Source organism: Erigeron canadensis, chromosome 3 (assembly GCF_010389155.1).
Source record: "Erigeron canadensis isolate Cc75 chromosome 3, C_canadensis_v1, whole genome shotgun sequence".
In the NCBI taxonomy this organism is placed as follows: Eukaryota; Viridiplantae; Streptophyta; class Magnoliopsida; order Asterales; family Asteraceae; genus Erigeron; species Erigeron canadensis.
Genome location: NC_057763.1, coordinates 46,666,545 through 46,685,256, shown reverse-complemented (window position 1 = coordinate 46,685,256; position 18,712 = coordinate 46,666,545).

Here is an 18,712-nt window from a genome sequence, read left to right as displayed (position 1 = left end):
ATCAGTTATTGTTCAAGCAAGCAAAAGAAATAAGTGGTATTATGTACACCTCGTATATAAGGCATTTGTAGATCAACGTTATTTATTGATAACTGTAGATTGTAGGAAACAATTTTACAAAGCCATGATGCACAGCTAGAGCACCACACAATCATACAATAATTCCTATTAGCATCGATCAGTTTTTGATACATACATTATTGCGGTACATAAATTCTGTTCTATAAAAAGAACATTTATTGGTTAATTCTTATATGGAGTTGTGTTGGAAACTGATTAGATTCCGTTGACGCAAATCCATTCACCCACAAACAGTTTTTCGCAGTTCAGGTTTGGGTTCATGAAATCGAAAAATTCAGAGCTCAACTTGAAGTTGTGAGCGATGTCAAAACAAGTATCCCCTTTTTTGACGCCGACAACAGAAGTGCACATAGGGCCTGTATATGAAACCAGGAAAAAGTCATATTACATGAATTCAGTTACGTTATATATTATATATATAATACGATTACAATGTTTCACATAAGTAGCAAGATTTGTAAATGTAAGACGACTTACCTAAATGAATAGTCGTGCCTTGTGTTGTTGTCATGAGACCAACAAAAACGAACACCAAAAGTGTGAAAGCAATAGTTTTGATGTTAATCATAGTCATTATAACGATATTGTACGTGTTGCTGAAATTAGTTTACGTTTTGAAGTGATAATTCTTTTTCCTTGTAAATGTTATGATATTTATAGACCTTAATTTGTTGTTGTGTAACTAAGCCAATGCATCATAAGCCATTAACCACGACTGCATTGGTAAAACAACATTAACTATTTGCCAAAAGTCTACATTTCGTTATCTTCTATAGATAACGCACACGATATCGATGTCAAACATGCATTTTTCTTGTTAAAACAACTTTGGTTCTATTCGAAACTGTAAATACAGAACCGAGCATATATCATATAACCTTATTTAATAATTAGTATCATAATTGATTCATAATAGAACCAAACAAAAAATCCGATCCGTCTACACAAATGAAGAATTTGAATTCCTCGCATATACATTTACCAAAACTATATATGTTGCCTCTTTTTTTATTTTACGAAAGCTTTGTTGCCATTTTAATGTGCGTGGTTTATTGAAATTTCAGTTCTTTGCTGCTAATTGAAAGATTGTATATACTTTTAGTCGATACGTACATATCATGGCTAGTTACTAGATCGACGTCTCTCATTAAGTTGGTTTAAACCTTTAACTTCACCATCCCTTTTCTTTATTTTACAAATAGTTCCATATATATTACCTTTCGAACATATTGAGAAAAACAAATTAACTTATATCGGCCTACACAAATTAAACTTGAGATATAAAATGATAATTAATTTGTATGGTTTAATACGTACCGTCGTTGTTAATATATTGCAATTCTGATAATGGTAGTACTTAAGATGCAAAATGAAATGCGTAATATAGTAACTAAGTAGGTAACTCTATTATTATACTAATATAATAATATGTTCTATTAGATCTTACATCCAATTTATAAAACTTATATCTTACGTTGAGCCACACACATCAACCAAATAAGTGTCGATTTCAATGTCATGAATGAAGTTTTTTGCTAGACTACGAAAACATAAAACAGACGACGACATATGTGCAAAAATTTGGACTCGTATATAATTACATATGTGTAAGTACTAAAAGGCAAACAAATGAAACAGATTTTATTATTCTTGTTTCGATTAATTAACTCATTATTTAAAACAAAAGACATCATTTCATCACTCGTATACTATCCACCCCACGGACTACAAACATATAATGTCAAATCTATCTAAGAATACATCAACTTTATTAGACTAGCTATGTGACATCTATGAACGTGAATTACTATGTTTTACACACCTAAGACCATTCGTAACCGTTTACTTTTTCACCTACACTTTTTCATGTCACCTCAGCATCACCTTCTCATTTATTTTCTTTTCCCTTTAACCATTCACCTATCATTTGGTCCCCACTTTTATTTTATACCTTACAATGTAGCCAATCAAAATAAAACAAAATAACACAAATAATATAAATAAATTAAAGTGGACCAACATCAATCCTTTCACCTAAGCTAAACCATTCATCTATCTCTCCTTTACCTTTTCCTATCACCTATGTGCCTTATCAATTTATCTATCTATTATCTCCATTCACCACCTTCTCTTTAAGAATGGTCTAACTAACTAAACTTGTGCTAAATGTACGTTGCCTCATTTATTTACTATATGCTCAACATATATGAGTGGCAGACTGAATATCACGTGTTGACAATAAATGGTTTATGGGTACTTTTCTGTTGGACCTAGTATATTTAGAAGATTTGTTTTTATTTGAAATTTTATGTTACGGGAGTTAAAAAAAAAAAGTTATGTGGTTCACAGACCCCAATTTAAATCCACCTTTGAATGTTACTTTTTCTAACAACATTGTAATTTGGATATACTATTCCCTTTTGCTGGATATACTATTCCCTTTTGCTCACTAGTTTATTAAGAAGTAAACAGATAACAAAAATATTTTTAAATTAAAAGGGTGATGATATATTGATATGTATACTACTTGGCAATTGGCATACATTACCAGTTTATTTTTATGAAATTGTACATTTTGTGGTGTAAAACATACGGAGTGTAGTAGTTAAGACATGAGATATTATCCACCAGTCCACCACATCACGGGGCCTTATCAGTTGTGTTATTTTGAGCCCAAAGTCTTATAAATTTTCAGTATTTTACAAGATAATGAGATGACCAAATTAAACACTATTTATATAAATTTAATCGGCTGTCTTTAATTTACCAATGATATGACTTTGTCTAATATCCGTATATAAAACCAAAACACCAAGGATTATTATTATTATTCTTTTTTTTTAAAAAAAAAAAAATGAAGAAGAAAGACAAAGTTTCTTGTAATTATGAGTAATATAATATAGTACACCATGAATATTGTCACAATCTATATGTTAATGTATTGTACATAATAGCTAATTGGCTGGGTTGCAAAAATAAGACTCCGTATCACACAACACAGTAGTTTGTAATAACTAAATAACAGTATATCACGGAGTAGTGGAGTACTATGCTAACATATTCGTATACATTTTTATTTAAAACACAATATTACGGAGTATTATATATATATATATATCCAGAAATATATATCTCTTGCTTGAACTTTGTAGTCTTGATTATTGCATGAGGTATTCAAATGTTTTTGTTGCCATTTTATTAATGTAATGACTTTATAAATGTAATAACAGAAGACATGACATTGCCAATTAATTAAGAAGCTAGCAAAATTTAACGAAACTTTCTTTATTAATGACTGAAGATAACCACATACATCACAACTTAAGCCAACTAAGATTCACAACTCAAATGTCATTGTTCTGGTAGTACGTTTGAGTTCTATCAAAACTAAGAATTTATTTGGTTGGATATATTATTCATGGACTCGATCATTCCGAAAGACTATATATAATTAGGCGGTTCCCTTGACACAAAGCCATTCACCCACAAACAATTTGTTGCAGTTGAGATTCGGATTGATTAGCTCGAAGGCTCCAGAGCTCAGCTTGGCACTTTGGGCGATATCAAAACAAGTATCTCCACTTTTCACGCCGACTACAGAAGTACAAGAAGGGCCAGCTGATGGAAACACTGAGCAAATAGATCGCATTGGTCAGTAAGCTAGGAAATTATTGATTGATTTTAGCACCAGGATAGATAAATAAAATCAAAGTACATAAAAAACTTATTGAATACAAGATTTGGTACTTAATTAATTAATTTGAGACGAATATGATTGATTATAAGTGCAAGAGTAGTACTTACCGAAAGAACTGCTAGCTCTTCCTTCAGTTGTTGTCATGATGCCGATAAAAACAAACACGAAAAGCATGCAAATAACGGTTTTGTTGTTAATAACAGCCATTAGTTATACCGTTACTACTGATATTGCTGCTTAACTATTATATAATCAGTGTTTATTGGAAGCTAGAGATGCTTTTGTAATGCTAAATGTTGCCCAATTTATAGAACTCATATCCTACAATAAGCTCGTCATATAAGGCAAAAAACCATTGGTAACTCATAATTAATTTGATCTCACCAATGATATTGTTGTGGCAAAACTAGTAGAAACAAACCATCAGTCATTTTCTCATTAATTTCACCGAATGACTAGCAAAAATACCATATTTTATCCTGCCGGACTAGTAATGATCAAGTGTAAAATAACTTAATGGTTTTTACATCTTGAATTCTTATACGCGAGACGAGTTCACATGTTTAAATAATCCTGACAACTCAGATCAAATTTGTAAAACTCTTCCTATTCAGCCTCGGGATCGGACTAAAGATCGGTCAACATTTAACACTCAGATCCATTTTGATCAAACTCGGCTTACTCAATCAAAACTCGGCTGACTAGGTTAAGGCTCGGGTCAACTTTGGTCAATATTTTCAATAAGAGAAAAAAGAACTTCAAATTTTAAATTGGTTTAAATTTATGTTTATAAATGATTAATTTTAAACTATGCAGTATTATTTTAATATTTCTAAACAATTATGTTATAGGCTTGAAATTTATTACATATAATTTCAACAATTATAAATTTTTCTATTTAAAAAGCCAATCTGGGTTCTCCTAGATTCCTATTCGACTTTCCAAAAACTTTTTACTACCATATTTATCGATTTGATCCCGAATCAACTCATGCAGAACGGCCCACAACTTAATTATCCCAAAGTTGCTATGTATATTATGTAGTCATACCAAAAATAGGTTTTTATAGAAACATGTTCCAAATTGGAACCACTTTTGGTCAATGCGATCAAAAACTGGAAGCGGTTAACCTTTTGACCGGTTTTTTTTATAGGTTTTTTCCTAAAAACCGAATCGATTTAAAACCAACTCTAAGAACCAAAAAATGAAACCGGTTTTTTTGCACCTTTAATACCATGAGGCATGAGCAACCTTATTTCCTTTCCTTTTAACAAAAGCTTGAAAGCTTATTATACAAATAAATATACGAGTGAAAACATACACAGCGGTCAGCAATACACGAAGTGTAGTGTTATACTATTAATTAAGCACATTAAAGGAAACGAAGCCCACTAACAGATCCAATGGCTTCAGCCTTCAATAGAGAGTTCGGATAACATCAGGACGAGGATCAGAAATTAATATTATCGGTTTCTTCAACGAAGTGTTTTAATTATTTGGCCAACCCAACTTTGTACTTACGTACATAACAAATTATTTTAATTAATTAATTCCACATTTTTCTCTAATCTCCACTTGCTTCGGAAAAAACAACACGAAGTATATCCTTAATTATATACTGTAGTACTTAATTGATCGAATAACTTTCAAAAAAAAACTTAACTGGTCGATCGAATACAATATAAAAAGTATAAGTTAAAAACGTTTTACATTATACAAGACAAAGTAACCGCGCATTGCGGCGGTTAGATGGTGGGGGTGATAGGTCTTAACGTATGATAGATAATAAGAGGTGATAGATCATAGAGTGTGATATCCAAATACCTTAGCCGTCCAGGCTCTGCCCTAGGATTTAAAAATTCGTTGAAAGTATATCGAATGACATCTCTAATGAAAGAGCATAAAATTTTAAAAACACACATATAATTATTATAATTTATCGATGTACGGTTTTTGAAATAAAAAATTTTGAATGAATTAGAGAAATAAAAATGATTTATGGAGGAGAGAGAAAAATAAGTGGTTGAGATTTGAGCAAAATAAAAAAATGATTAGTTGAGATTTAGTATTAATGTTGAATGTTGAAAAGTTAAAAGTTCAAAAGTGAATTTACTTTATAATATACGAGCAATAGTACTCGCGCAATGCGGATGGTGAGATGGTGGGGGTGATAGGTCATAGGAGGTGATAAGTCATAAAGGGTGATATCCAAATACCTTAGCCGTACGGGTTCCGAACTCGAATTTAAAAACTCGTGGAAAGTATATCAAATGACATCTAATGAAGGAGCATGGAATTTTAAGAACACCCATATAATTTTTATAATTTATCGATATACGGTTTTTGAGATAAAATATTTTGAATATATTAGAGGAATAAAATGATTTATTATTGAGAAAGATAAAAAAAAATGAGTGGTTGAGAACTTGAGATTTGAGGAGAGAAAAAAAAATGAGTAGTTGAGATTTAAGGATATTATAGGTATATTAAGTATAGATGTTTAAATTAGACAATAAAGAAGAAGGGTAATTTCAATAGTTCAAATCATCTTTTGAGATATTAAAAAATGACAAAATACTTTATAAGATAGTATAGATATAGATATATAGATAGAGGAAATGTTAGGTAAATCGATCATGCAATACCTATCTTTGGTAAAGCAGGGAGAATTATGTAAAAATTAGTGGAGGAGATTATGTAAAATTCATAAAGGGTTTTGTATGTTTATCAAATTTAAAGGTTTAATTTATAATTTTTTTAATATGACAATACCTAAAATAGGTAAAGCGATGCAATACGGATTATTTTCCCAAATAGATATTAGACCCTTGCACAATTAATTTTGGTTTTCTTTCGCACATGTTTTCTACTTCATTTATATTCAGATATTCCACACCGAAATGGTATTATTTATAGTCTGCAACGGCTTTGAATTGCAAAATTCTTACAAATACGTAGCGAAGAAATTCCGAAAATCTATTTACACTTGAAATGTATAGAAAACTATAAACGTAAAGCCACACTAAGCACGTGCGAATGAGCACGAAAAAAACGAAGTTTGACCCGCAAATATATTATACACTTGTTGAAATAAAATTGATACCTAAGAGGGTAAGAGTAATAATCATAATTAAGCCTAAATATCTTTAATATATACTAAAACAGAAACTTTAATTCAAAAATGAAGTAATCTCAACCCTTTATTGAATTTTCACCTTTTTTAATCACCCTTGGATCAATATGATAACATCATCTTTGACTCAACTTTCAGTCAAATACGCTTTTAGTCCTTCAACTATAGATTAAATGTTCCAACGATACATATATCTATTAATATTCTACTTATTAAACCCATATCAAAATTAACATGTATAATTTTTTGGTTATCCTTTTTGATTTACATCGATCTCATAACACATATCATCTATCTTTCTTTTTTAACTTATTTGAATTTCTTATTTGATTTTTTTTTTTTATAAATCATTTTTTAGTTCTATCCGTGTATCCTTATAACTTTGTGACTATACGTAGTAAACTACTTCCCTACATGGGGTCAACCTTTTTAGCTTTTAACTCGATGGAAAAAAGCACATGTTTTACAAAACATAATCATGTGTGGCACTATATGGAAACTAAAGTACACATGATTTAGTCTTTTTTAAAATTATTAATTTATAAAAAAACAACCATTTAATTGGGATTGTTCTTAAAATATTTTTTTGTTGTGTTAGTTTTTATAGCTTTATGTTTTTTTTTATATCAATATGCTAGTTTTTTATAAGTACACATATATAATTTTATTATAGGTTTTCCCTGCGTTTTACGCGGGCTATAATCTAATATTAAAGAAAATGATCAAGATACATAACAATATTTAAGGTTGAAAATTGTGAAAGCAAAGAGTGGAATCTATTTATCAATAGTTAAATTAATTACAACTGATTGCAAAAGCAAATAAAGAATTATATGTGTATGTTAAAAATAACCAAAGTGCTTTTAATTTTATTATTCATTTCGATACAAAGATCAATCAAAGTAAAACTTGGCATCAACTTCCTAACCAATGCGTCATTATAATAAACTTTCTAACCGATGCATGATATTTGTCTTTGTGCTTCAAGCAAGTGATCTCATTGGTTAGATCAAAATCGAGACATAACGATGCCTTTTGGATTTATATTGTAGTCGACCATAGAATGTGAGTTCTATAAATGCATTAACGTTTACCTAACCTAAATCATTCTTCAGGTCAGATATTACTCATTTTTTTATCGTCAATTTTGGAAATAATTAAAAGATGACCTTCTAATAAGAATATATTTAAAAGAAGAACAATAAAGAACACTTAAAATTGATATCACAAATCCATCTCGGTTGGCAATTAATCTTTGGGACGAAATAACTGTAAGACTGCATTCTTAGTTTTTTATCAAAAAGAAAGGAAAGGAGTGGAGACGTGGGGAAAAAAAACGGTTCTAAAGAACCGATTCTAGATTAACCTGGAACCGAAACTGGTTCAGGAACTGGTTCCGGTTTCTCAAGAACCGCCAATTAGGAACCAATCCCACATTTTTTTGAAAAAATCGGTCCCAAACCGTTTCCTCGGGAACCGGTTTCAAGAACCGATCCCAAGAACCGGTCCAGAACCGACCCACTCAAAAAGTCAAACTAGCCGTTAGGAGCCGTTATTTTTAGCCAATATTTACCATTTTACCATTATACAACTAGTATATATATATGTAGCATCATTTAGGCTTATATTTACACATTTCATCACTTACAAACACTCTATATCTCTTACAAAAACACAATGTATTCATAAATCTCTTTCCAAAATCATTATATCTCTACATATTCTATAATTATATATGACAAATATATATATATATATATATATTATATGGGGGAAGTGAGTATGGAGTTGTCCCCCATCTAAGCTTAGATGGGGAACCCCTCACATTTTTTTTTTTAACCATAAAAATCATGGGGGTCCATGATTTTATTTAAATTACAAAAAAACATTAAAATATTTGAATATGAGGGATTCCCCATCTAAGCTTAGATGGGAAACAACCACATATTCACTTTTCCCATATATATACACTATAAATATTAATATACATAATATATATCAAATCTTTCACAAAATGGTGTCTAATTCCGCTTCACAAACGCAATCTACCGGTATTGGTTCAACAAGTGAGGCGGAAACGGTGGTGGAAATAATAACGGATCATAAAAGAACGACTCCCATATCTGAATACTTTCAGTTGGTTAAGTTGTCGAATGGTGTTATTAAGGCTCGGTGTAACTATTGTCACACTCTCTTTAAAGGTGCAAACTCGACTTTGGATAAACATGTTAAACGTCATTGTCCGGTGAAAAAAGCACAAGAAGTAGGTACCACATCACAAGGTCAACAAACATTAAGAAATGATGGCACTATTTTTCATTATTCGACGGAGGCTGTTCGTGAAGGACTTTCCAACTTGACGATCAAAAAAGCTTAGCCATTCAACCATTGGGACGATCCGGAGGTCACTTCCACATTTCAGATATTAATGCAACCAAGGTACACTACTCTGACTCGTTCTACATTAAAACGTACATGTATGAAAAATTGGAAATTGGTTAAAAAACTACTTATAACGGATTTTGAAAATTTAAAGGGTAGTTTAAATTTGAAACCGATGTTTGGAGTGCTCCTCATGGTTTGCCCGATTCTTACATATGTGTTACGGTGCATTTGATAGATCCTAGTACTTGGCAAATGATGAAACGCACAATTATTTCAAGTGTTTTTTTGTGAAGTAACTTGGGGTTTTTTGTGTTAATTCACTAAATATTATCATTATGAAAGTATTTTAGGTCTTAAGGCTCGGTGTATTAACAATCAAGTGGCCCAAAATCGATTTTCGATGAAAAATAGACCTCTAACGGCCGTTAAATGAATTATAGTGAATTATTAATGAGTTTTTAATTTTTTTCAAGTGTTTTTTGTGAAATAACTTGAAGTTTTTTGTGTTAATTCACTAGATACTATCATTATGAAAGGTGTTTTAGGTCTTAAGGCTCGGTTTATTAACAATCAAGTGGCCCAAAATCGATTTACGATGAAAAAAAAGACCTCTAACGGTCGTTAAATGAATTATAGTGAATTATTAGTGAGTTTTTAACTCAAGTGTTTTTTGTGAAATAACTTGGAGTTTTTTGTGTTAATTCACTAGATATTATCATTATGAAGGTATTTAAGGTCTTAAGGCTCGGTGTATTAACAATCAAGTGCCCCAAATTCAAATTATGATGAAAAAAAGTGTCGTTAAATGAATTATAGTGAATTATTAGTGAGTTTTTAATTTTTTTCAAGTGTTTTTTGTTAAATAAGTTAGAGTTTTTTGTGTTAATTCATTAGATATTATCATTATAAAGGTGTTTAAGGTCTTAAGGCTTGGTTTATTAACAATCGAGTGGCCCAAAATCGATTTACGATGAAAAAAAGACCTCTAACGGCCGTTAAGTTCTGAAAAAGAAAAAAAAAAGATAGTTAATTTGGAACCGAATCGGTTCCATCGGTTCGGGTTTTCAAGACCTAGAACTGGTTCCGAACCGGTTTCGGTTCTGGTCAAAACCGATTCCTATTTGGTCAACAAGAACCGGTTCCGGTTCCACCGGTTCGGTTACTAAGCCCACGTAGTTTCCTATGGATTAAGCATAGGTGCTGGTTTCATTGCTTTGTCATGGACTCATGGAAAGATTGGAACCTCTTTGAGTTAACTGGGTTGGGCTTATAGCATTGATCCAGTTGTCCATGTGTTTATATAATGTAACTAGTTGTATATTTTCTATAGCATCTTACTACTTGCTAGAGTATTACGAGTAATAAAATTTGTTGGGCGTTTTAAAATATATATATATATATAACAGACTTCATTTGGTGGACTGTTATATCAAAATAAAATTTTAAATGTATTTAATATGTATTTATATTAAAATTGAATGTATTTGTTTAGAGGTCAATAATAAAACCAGAAAACCAACAATCCATGCAACAATAAGACCCAACAAAACATTCTAGTTTTGGGCCTATATAAACCAACAAAATATTTAAATTTCGACCAAGTATACCAATTAGTCAATTACCAACAAAACGTCATGACTACATTCAAAGGTGCTACATATATTGTCATATCCATTTTAACCATTTCAGCTTTTCGTTCCTGATCATACATTCATACCAGAAAAAACTTTTGGCTAACCCAAGGAATAACATTTATCTTTTCATAAATTTATTATGGCTTGATGAATAGTAACAGCTAGATTGGATCAATTGATTAACATCTTTACCTCTATAAATGAGGGTCAGGGTTCGATCTTCATTCTTTGTAAAGCGTGATGTCACAAGGTCAATGATTGACTAGTCCAACTGGTCAGAAGCATTCCAAATTTTACTCAATGTCTTTAATTCGATCCTTGGGGACGAGAAGTCTTGAGGTTTTTTCCTTCAAATACTTGTAACGGCTCATGGTTAACATCTTATTGTCTAGGCTACGTGTAAGGCTTCACCGTTATATGGGAAGTTTCGCTGATTCGCATATTGACTGAATGTTTGGAAAAATAAAAACGGAAGTCATTTTTTACTTTAAATAGATTTTGAAACCGGTCTAAAAAAAGTAAATAACGCCCAATGTCGTCTTTCACGGGTTTTGGGTCCCAATACCTCAACGGTGTATGGGGGAGGTCAAGATGTAGACAGTTTTACTCCTACCACGACGGCGTAGAGAGACTGCTTCCAGATTCTATCTAAAGAGTATTGAGACCGATCTATCTACCTTATTAAGCAGTGATAATATTGTATATATCTCAACTTCTCTTAAATACCGTTGTAAATAATATTGAGACCTAAAACCTATAGAAAATGGTGTTAGGTGTTACTTATTTACTTTATGTTTTGTTTGGTAAACCTTAAAATTTTCTTTGGGCTATTAGTAGATGCATCATAATCTGAGTATACCTTTCTTCCTCCGTTTATTAATAATTGATAACTATGTATTGTAATGCTCTCAAGTATATAGTGGAATAAAATAACTATTTTGTACGGAGTTTTTATGTAATAAATATTACAAGTTTGTTCTAAACTTAGCCAGATTTCTCTGAAAATGGAGATTCTTGACATTTTAAAGTGATACATTATAACCGAGACTTTTATCTAGTGTTGTAAAACTTGATTAACTCGGCCGAGAACTCGAACTTAGACTGGGAATTGGCTCCTCCAGGAGTGAGTCAAGCTGAATCAGACTAAAAATTGGTCAACATATCAAGTCGGGTCAACTTTGACCAATCTCGTGAGACTCAGTCAAGGCTTAGCTAACTCGGGTCAACTCTAGTCAAATGTTATATTTTTTAAATAAACTTTTAATGGAATACTAAGTTGGTTTAGCTTATATCTCTAAACATTAATATTTTAACTTTGAAGTATCATAATAATGTTTTTAAGTAGTTATGTTTGATTTTCAAGTTTATAATATATATAATTTTAAAATTCATTATACTTTATATAAATAAAAAAAACCCGAACCCAATTTAAGTACCCAGGGTCCGATCCAGGTGTTCAAAAACTTCTGGTTCTTTGCTCTTACCCATTTCAATCCCGTGTAACGAGTTTCCTTACCCCATCATTTATTGCTAACTATGTACTCGTAGTTATCATTCTCGTTTTACTACACGGATACACGCTAATAAAATTAAGATTCTTAACATACATAGTACCACATTTAGATTGAAGTGGAAACTTTCGTTTTCATTTTGCACTGCCGAAGTACCACATTTAGATTTAGGTGGCCAGTCATATTTTGGATATTAGACTAGATAATTAAACATCATATGAACATTGCTTTTAATACGATTAAACGTTTCTTGTGTCTTCTATTGTCTATTAACTCTTGAATATAGCTGGCAACAAGTGAGAAATGTTAGATCGATTCAATATTTTTTTCATAAAGCTATAGATGTGCGTATAAAAAACTGCTAACATATATTATTCGTTAGTTCCTAGCTCTCCAAGTATAAATATTATTCGTTGCACGTGGATTTACAACCAAAAGCTGACTGGACTCTTGAGCGGTAGAAAGCTCGTTTAGTGGGAGATGGTAGAACACGGCAGGTGGGCATTGACTGTATAGACACTTTTAGTCCGGTTGTCAAACTGACTACTATCCGGACAGTTCTTTCTTTAGCACTTAATCGTGGATGGGATATTACTCAACTTGATGTTAAGAACGCGTTTCTCCATGGGCACTTGTCAGAAACTGTTTTTATGCATCAACCCCCAGGTATTCGGGATGCTCGTTTTCCGGATCATGTTTGTCGGCTGCTTAAATTGTTGCACGACCTACAACAGGCACCAGAGGCTTGGTACCAACGCTTTACCGACTATGTCACACGGTTGGGTGTTCGTTATAATTCCAGTGATCATTCATTGTTTATTTACAGGCGTGGTACCGATACTGCTTACATTTTGTTATATGTTGATGACATTATTATTGTTACTTCTTTAGGTCAGCTAAAGAAACATGTTATGCCTCATTTATCCGCTGAGTTTGCAATGAAGGGTCTGGGTCCTCTCAATTATTTTTTGGGTATCTCTGTCACCCGCTCTTCTAATGGGTTATTCTTGTCTCAAAACTGTTATGCCTCTGATATTCTCCAATGGGCCATGATGCAAGATTATAACCTTGTTTCTACTCCAGTTGACACTGCGGGCAAGCTTGGTGCTCACGCAGGTGTTCCCTTTGATGATCCTACATTGTATTGTAGTTTAGCCGGAGCTCTTCAGTATCTGACATTTACTCACCCCGATATCTCGTATGCCGTTAGCAGGTGTGCATGCACATGCATGCTCCTCATACTGATCACTTTCTTGCATTAAAACGCATCTTGCGTTATGTCAAAGGGACTCTTGATATAGGTATATGGATGCGGTCATCTTCTTTGTCTACACTTGTTGTTTACAGTATACACCAAGTAGGCTCGACAAAGAGGATAGCCAAGCTCGAGCAATAAATTGCGAATCCAACATAGCTCAGAAACAACATTTGCAATGCCCCTATATTCTGCCTCGGCAATAGATCGAGAAACAACTGATTAGTGTTTAGAGGACCAAGAAAGAAGATTGGTTCCCCTGACACTAGACGTTCTACATTTGGGTGTTATGCCTTTCTGGGGGATAATCTCCTTTCTTGGTCTTCTAAACGTCAATCAGTTGTTTCTCAATCTAGTGTTGGGGCAGAATATAAGGGCATTTGCAAATGTTGTTTCTGAGTTATGTTGGATTCGCAATTTATTGCTCGAGCTTGGCTATCATCTTTGTCGAGCCTGCTTGGTGTATACTGATAATGTTAGTGTCATTTATCTATCTAAGAATCCGGTCCACCATCAATGCACTAAGCATATCGAGATTGATATTCACTTTGTTCGAGAGAAAGTTGAACGTGTTCGTGTTCTCCATGTTCCGTCCTGGCATAACTTCTCAGATATTTTTACCAAATGGTTGCCGTGTGTTTTATTCGTTGATTTTCGTTCCAGACTCAATCTTCGAAATCCTCCGCCTTAGAATATGGGGTATATTAGACCGTTATATATATATATAATATATTATATGTATTAGTTTAGAATATGACATAAGTTCGAGGTAGTCGAATAAAATAAATTCAAGTTAGTCAAATGTAATTTGTATTCTATATATTGACATCAATGAAAAGAGAAACGATTTCATTGTCATCTTACAAGTTACAACGTACTTCTTTTTCTTCCTAATCCGTACGATATATGTCACGGATCCAAAATGTTACGAGTAATGTAAAAGAAGAGAAGTCACACACTCACACGAATCAACAGACTTTAATTCAATGTTTCTCTCTACTTTTCATGTTTGTATTATACTTTTTTTTGGATATACTTATGGATAAAGTTTAGATAAATGGATGTTATTGCTTTAATCTGTTTCGGATTTGGTTTGAAACATGTGATATACTACAATAAAGTAAAGTACAAGAATTAAATGTGGAAACTGCAAATTCTAACCAAAAATGTACAATATATTATTAAAAAATTAAATTGCAACCATTTAATTTATAATCATAAGTACAGTTTTGCTAATGACAACTTAACGTGAATAATTTAGTTGTATTTATACCATAAAATTTAGGAAATAAATTTCTAATATGGAAGATTTTTTTTTTCCAGCTTATTAAAAAGCTTTATGGCTGCTGTTAGAAAAATCATTATAACTATAGTAAAAGATTTAAATCCATAAAAGAAATTTTGTCTTCATGATATATTTACTCAACTGACACACTCTTTACCACATGTAATCATTTTTGGATTTTTTTTGTAAAATTGAAAATAAAAACCAGTAAAATCTTTTTAAAAAATCTAATAAAATATTTGTGATATAAGAATAATACCATTTGATTTGAAGTATATTAGAGCATCCACATTAATGTATTTTCAGAAGACCTTTTTGTAAAAAAGGTGTAAAAAAGTGTAAAAGGTTTATAAATAAAAGTTTTACTCTCCGATGATAAAAAGTTTTTCAAAAGCTTAAAGTTAGTTAAATCTATAATTGTTTAAATGAGAGAGTAAATCAAAAGCTTAATATCTACCAACTTATAGGTTATGACTTGAACATATTTTTTTACTAAATTAGTTAATGTGTTTTAATCAACTCTAAGCTTTTGAAAAGCTTTTTATCATTAGAGATAAAACTTTTTTATACAAAGCTCTTACACTTTCTAATTATACTTTATTTACAAAAATAAAATAAAAAAAACTTTTGATAAAACAGCATCGTGGATGCCTTTAATTCTCATTAGATATAGAAACGCAGTCGTACGGAGACATACACTCGTTGATATACATAAATCATAATAAAATCATAAATGTATGATGATGCATTTTGTCAAATACAAAAATATAATAAATAACATGTATAATTGTTTATGGTAATACTTTCAAAACACTTGCATAGTTTGTACTTATTTAGTTATTTTGTATATATTTCGTATGAATATAATATCTTTGAGTATGACTTAAATGCCAACTTGACCCATTGATTAACTGCTATCAATTGTTTATTGAAAGATTGGTGCATGAACTTATCTTATACAGTATTTTAAACATTTTCGTAACTACAATAAACATAATTATTGTTATTCCAATAAATATGGCACAGGTAACACCACTAGACAAAAATCAACCCGATCAAGGCATTTGCAATGATGACACCATTAACACTCTGACACTAATAGGGGGTCCGCTATTTTCTCTGCCAGATTTACCATTACGGACATGGGTGCCCACAGTATTAACAGCGACGTCCCCGCTAATACTACCTGGTCGGGTTTGACTTTTTTTAGTCTGGTGAGCTTACGCTGCTCGTAAATATATCACGATAAAACGTACAGAAATTAAAATAATTATCATGTTAGTATAAACGTATAGTAGTATTCCAGTTGGCCCCTATGCCAAGTTGTGCTTAAAATATGAGATGTCTCCTCTCTGGAAGCCATTAAATATAACAAGTCAATTCTCCAATGCATGAGTACCATGTTATGCCTTGTACATGACTCTTTCGTATTTTACACTCAAAGATTATTAGCGAAGGGTTCGAGGAATGAAAATGAAAGATACTTCAACTAGACCGGTTAATTTTATTTTTTTTTTATATATGATAAATCAATTTAATGTATATGTATAATCCAATCTAAAATCTTAAGATATTTGATATCTGAATTTCATCAATTTTTTTAAAATTTCATCCTTTCAATTTTTCACATATCTTAATTTGATTTTATGACATATATACTAGGTTTTTAAATAAAATAAACCAGAATAATCTTATTCGTTTATCCATTTTTAAAAACATACTATTAACATAAACATGCTGGAAATATGGATAGTCGCATTTTTTGTGTAAAATGTTTTATGCTTTTTTATTCAAAAGTTTTATACAATAAAAATGTTAATTTCATTTTTTATATTTTGGGGGGGGGGGGGGGGGGGGGGGGTTTAATGCCAAAAATGGTGTGCTTGGAAAAAGTAATTACCAAAATGGTGTGTTTTAAAAAATATTTACAAAAATGGTGATTTTCTAAAAATTATTTACCAGAATGGTGTTTTTATAAATTTTTAATTATTTTGCCTAAAAAAACTAGATTTGTACTAATTTTATCATCTTTAATAGACCATTAAACTTAAAAGCTTGAAACCAAACTGATATTTAACCAATACGAGCATATGACCCGCGCGTTGTAACGTAATTTTGTTTTAGGAGTGACAATTTGCTATATGGGTAGATATGATAATTTAGTGTTGTAGTGTGTGGAGAGACATTTTTGGAACCATAAATATGGTGAAATGGGCTTTTTTGGAAAAAAAATATGCTTAATTTTTTAAGACATACCATAAATAAAATCTTAAAATGCTTTATAAAGGAATATAGATATAGATATTAAAGAACTTATCATAGAAATAAATTTTAATATATCGTGATGTAACGATAATCGATCGACGTAAAAAAATAAAATCTAAAGTATGATACAAATTAATGTATCATTCTCTTTTTAGTTCTATGGATAAGTAGTAATCCCAGATTACAACATTTTACCAAAAAATATTAAGCTAAATATATAATAAAGGGAAAAATCCATTAAAATCTATATTTTTACCAGAAATTCCTAATAGGTTCCACTTAATAGATGAAAACTAAATAAGTACCATTTAATAAAAATTTAGTGTAAAAAGGTTATTTTTTAATGAATTTTTCCATATAATAAAAAATAACTAATTAAATAACGCAGCGTAACTTCTATTTGATTTGTAAATTAAATTTGAATAGAAGAAAAGTAAGTTAGGTTTTATTTAATATGTCTATTTCATTACATAAATTAAATCAATATTTCAAGGAGGTTTCTAAATAAAAATTGTAAAAAGTTCCTAACATATGTTTTTGCAGGGAGGGTCCAATAACTACTTTAAAAAGTTGGTTTCAAGCTTTTAAGTTTTAATGGTCTAGTAAAGATGATAAAATAAGCAAAATTTTAACTTCTAAGTAAAATAATATAAAACTTACAAAAACACCATTATGGTTAATAATTTTTTAAAAAAAACACCATTTTAACAAATATTATTAAAAATACACCATTTTGGTAATTATTTTGGGCATTAACTCGGGGGGGCGGGGGTGGGGGGTGAAGGTATGATGATGCAGGGCGTAGGGGGAGATTTAAAGAATTTGCAGTTTTTTAAATTTAAAAAATAAAAAGAGACAAACGAATAAAATATTGTTTTAGAATTCTCAATTGAAATATTGAAAACAAATATTTTTTTTTATTTTTAATTTTCTTGAAAAAATATTTGAAACAATAATTTGATCATGTTTTTCTATTTTTAATGTTTTGAAAAATAAAAATGAAAGATAAGCTTTTTCTCCAACTAAACACCCTTGTAAATTCTAAAATTTATTGGAAAGAAAATTTTAAAAACAAAGATTTGGTATAATTTGATTACACAAAATTAGTATTCCCTTCGTCGTCTTAATTTAAACATCCAAGTTTGATTTTTCAAAATTTTCTTTTATAACTTTTAATATAAATATTATTGTTTGTGTTATATTAAAACTTTTAAGTAATATAATATATGAATAAATTGGGTTTTCAATGTATTTTTTATTGATACAAATTTTATAAAGTGTCATATAATAAAAATAAAAATATTTACGTTCAAAATTGTTAACAGAAGACTTTAAAAGTCAAAATAAAACATTTAAACTAAGACAGATAGAGTATCCATTGGGTCTTGCTATTCAAATGTTAATACATCAACCAACTTCGAGTCTGTGGGGTAGAGACCCCCTTAAGTTAATTCAAATTAATAAAA